The sequence below is a fragment of the Magnolia sinica genome, chromosome 3 (genome assembly GCF_029962835.1).
Source record: "Magnolia sinica isolate HGM2019 chromosome 3, MsV1, whole genome shotgun sequence".
Taxonomy (NCBI): domain Eukaryota; kingdom Viridiplantae; phylum Streptophyta; class Magnoliopsida; order Magnoliales; family Magnoliaceae; genus Magnolia; species Magnolia sinica.
The window spans coordinates 122,069,313-122,073,618 of NC_080575.1; the positions used below are offsets into that span (position 1 = coordinate 122,069,313).

The following is a 4,306-nucleotide window of genomic DNA, read 5'->3' on the forward strand; positions in this document are numbered from 1 at the left end:
TTCACCCAAACCTAACTGTTTGTATACCGAGTAGGGAATCAGATTGACGCTCGCTCCTAAGTCAAGAAGTGCATGATCAATTCGATGGTCCCCGATTACACATGATATGGTTGGGCTACCAGGATCTTTGAATTTCTGTGGCACGTCTTCCTTTAGGATGTCACTCACTTTCTCGGTCAAGAAGATCTTCTTTTGAATACTCTGCAGTCGTTTGGTCGTGCGTAAGTCTTTCAAGAATTTGGCATATGAAGGTATCTGTTTTACGACATCAAGTAGAAGAATGTTGACTTTCACTTGTTTCAATACCTCTAAGATATCCTGAGAGTTAGAGAGAGGTTTTGGTGCGACCAATCGTTGCAGAAATGGAGCAACTGACTTTTCTAAAAGTTCCGGTTCTAATTTTTGTGGGGCCTCACTAGGTTCATCATTATTATCCTCTTCTGGTTCTTGAGGCTTTTTGGGCCTAATCGGAAGGGTTTTATCAATGATCTTCCCACTCCTAAGAGTGGTGATGGATTTAGCGTACTCTATTTGATTTGAAGAGCTAGGATTACTTATCTCGTATTGCGGTTTAGGATTGGGGAGTGGTTGTGCAGGAAGCATCCCCTTTTCTATAACCGTCATACGTGAATCCATCTTTTGCATAAAATCTTACATTGCCTGGGTCAGCTCTTACATGAAATTTTGAACCGGTTCTTCTTGAGATTTCCCTTAATTTGGATTTTGATTGAAGAAACTTTGAGGGGTAGCAGTTTGTCCATTTCTTCAACTAAAGTTTGGATGATTTTTCCAACTAGGATTGTACGTATTAGAGGTCGGTCCATTGAAAGGTCTTTGATAAGTATTTATGACATTGGATTGTTCATTCAACACTTCTCGAAAGGCTGGTATCGTAGAACAATTTTCAGTTGTATGAATGTTGTAATCACAGATGCCGCAAATACTTTCATTAACCTTATCCTTCTTTCCTTTCATGGCCTCAACTTTTCTTATGAGCGTAGTCACTTAATACTTGAGATCATCCTCTCCTTTCAAGAGATACAATCCACCTTTCTCCTTAGATTGAGTTGGTCTAGACGTGGTGTTCGATTTTGGGTAATAATCCCATGATTGCATTTTTTCAGTAAGACTATCGAGGTAATCCCATACCTCATCAACATTTTTATTAATGAATTCTCTATTACACATTGTCTCGACCATTTGGCGCATGGAAGATGTCAGTCCATCGTAGAAAAAATTTGTGATGCGCCACGTTTCAAAGCCGTGTTGTGGGCATGAACTGACCAAATCCTTGAACATTTCCCAACATTGGTAAAATGTTTCATCCTCCTTTTGGGTGAAGTTCATGATTGCTTTTCTAAGGGTAATCGTTTTATGATGTGGAAAAAATTTCTTTATAAATTCCCTTTGCATATCATTCCATGTGCCAATGGATCTAGGACGCAGTGAATGTAACCACGTCTTAACCTTCTCCTTTAAGGAAAAAGGAAAGAGTCTCAGCCCGACTGTGTCCTCAGACACATTTTGAAAATATAAAGTGGCTATGATCTCATCAAGCTCTTTCAAATGTAGATATGGTTCTTCAGATTCAAGCCCATGTAACTTAGAAAGGAGTTGAATAACCCCTAGCTTGATGTCCATATATCTTGTATTTTCAGGAAAAATCATGCATGAGGGCGTACTCACCCCTGCTGGTTGTAAATAATCTCGTAAAGTACGAGGCGGGGGTGTTTGATGGACCTCATTCTCATCCTGAATGTCTTCCACCCTAGGTTGGGGTAGAAGAGGTTGGTTTTCAGCCATCACTTCAATTAACTCAGGGGATTTCGAGTGGTGTCTAGTCCTGCGATGGATAGTTAACCCCTCAACCAATCCTCCTTCAGTTAAGAGATGTCGAGTGTTGTCACGAGTCCACTTGGGCATGAAACACTCGCAGCCCTCAATTAAATTCAAAACTTAATCTAAAGAAAGGAAAAAAAAAATCTTAAAAGAAAGAGAGAGTTGGAAAGAAGTTACCAAATTAGAGTCCCTATGTTAAAAACCTACAAACGAAAACAAAACAAGTCAGTTTCTATAGAGAATGTCTAGAATTAAAAAATCCTTAAAAAGAAAGATAGAAGTAAACTAGTTTCTAAAAGAAAAAATTCCTAAAGGAAAGTGGAAATTTCTAAAATAAATTAGAAAACAAAGTTAAATTCTAAAAGAGTTAGATTTAGAAAATTACTAAAAATAAAAAATAGAAAGTTAGTTTCAAAAATTAAAAAGAATTTCTAAAAAAGGAAATAACTAACCTAGTTTCTAAAAACAAAAGAGGAAAGTTTCTAAAAATAACTATTTCCTAAAAATAGAAAACTACTAGAATTAGAAAATTTCTAAAACTCAAGCCCTAATTCTAAAAATAGAAAAAGTAGAGGAATTAGAAAAGGATTACCAATTTAGAAGTTTATTTCAGGATCATACAAAATAGGAAACAAGTTAGTTCTAGAAATCAAATAGAAATAAAAAATCTAAAACTAAAGTTAGTAAAATCCTAATCTCAAACTAATTCTAAAATTAATTAATTTCAAAGATTCCTAACCGTTAATCCTCGGCAACGGCGCCAAAAACTTGATCACTTCCCAAGTATAGGGTTATGATGTAGTAATAAACTCGGTGAGACCGAGGTCGAATCCCAAGGGACTGATACCTGTACGTAATCTGAAACTAAATAGAACTAGAACTAGACTAAGATGAAATTTAAATTGAGTGTAAATTGATGAATAATGATGAAATAATTATCTAAAACTTAAAGAATTCAGGGAAAGGAAACTAGGGATTCAGAGGATCCACTTGTAGAGATCAGGGAGATCTTATGCCTGCATCAAGAACTCAATTAGACTTACAGTCCCATCTTCATCCAGTTGAAGAATATAACCATAGAAATCAAGACTGAACTTCCTTTGATATAATTTTTAAGAGATGAAAGGTATATGAATTAAAGTGGATTCCATCACCAAACCATGCCCATAAGACAAAGTAAACAACCGAATTAAACTAATTACTAACCAATCAACAATGTACGAAGGTTAGTAAGGGTACTGTCATCTAACCATGCCCAGGAGACGATGGTGCACAACAGGGCTTCCTGACATCATAAACATAAAAGGAAATGAACACACCCAAAGCTATCGTAGACCCATTGTAATTTTAGTCACAACAGATCATTAAAAACTAAAAACATTCCCTTAATAATCAAACTAATATCAAGTTTAGTTCACAAATTAAAATTAAATCAAAGGCGTAAAATAGAGTCTCCCATCTCACTACAAGCTTTACCTCTTAGCCCTAGCTAAGAGGTTTAGCCGACCATGATTAGGCTAAATCTCAAATAAATATAAACAACAATTAAGTAAAAGAGAAGAAAAGGAACTCTTTAAAGATTGCCCGTACTCCACCCGTTCTTAGCTCCACGTTCACCTTTCTCACTTATAGGATGTTCCAGTCGGTGGCTGGAAGTGCGTAAGAGGCTCTTACACACTCCCTGTTGCAGCAGGAGACAAATTCACTTACGCTGATGTTCTCTAGGGGCCCTTTCTTGAGTCAGACAGGAGATCCACTCCGTTCACCAGCTTCTCCTCGAAATTTCAGTGGAGACAGTCGGTTTTGGCTGTCTGTCGATGCAGCTCAGGGAAGAATTCATTCCGCCGTCCATCCTTCTTTTGATCATGATTAACACGTGCTCGCGTGCATGGAAATAAAAGGACACCTAGGCTTGAACGAGAGGGTCCTTGGACTCCTAATGGACGGTCCAGATTGGACCATTGATACCTGATGGTGGCCTACAAAAATCCCTCCGCAGGCTCTGTTGTGAAACAGAGCCTACGCAGTGGTGCTGTGACGTTGGTGGGGCCCACTTTACTGCTGTTTTGAGAAATCAACGCCGTCCACTGCATGCTGCTCGAAAAATCATTCGGGTATGAATGTTTTTGAATTGGATTTGGTGTGGCCCACATGATCTTCTATTCCACCGTCCATCTGGCGTTTGACGGTGGAGATTGCCTGAGTGCATGCATAGGACCAAAAGGGAACCTAGGTGTGGTTAATACCTCCCATCTGTACATAATGAATGGGCCAGATGAAATATTTGGATGAGGGGTGGGGCCCACTACGTGAAACCGGCGGACCGGATGCGTCCGTTGTTTGAAACAGAGAAGGAGAAGGAGAGACGGGTCAGCCCGTCTTTGACCGGGCTGACCGTCCGGTGCGGCTCGAGTGTGCGTGCACTGTATGCATGCACACCCTCATGTGGGGTCCACTGTGATGTTTG

The 4,306-nt window shown here is 39.1% G+C and overlaps 1 non-coding gene across 1 annotated transcript; it reads left to right on the forward strand.

Annotated features, from left to right (window-relative positions):
- Positions 1 to 1,258: 1,258 nt before the first annotated feature.
- On the forward strand, positions 1,259 to 1,365 carry LOC131241773 (small nucleolar RNA R71). The gene has a single exon (XR_009169340.1). It is a non-coding gene; the product is annotated as a small nucleolar RNA R71 (small nucleolar RNA).
- The last annotated feature ends 2,941 nt before the right edge of the window (positions 1,366 to 4,306 follow it).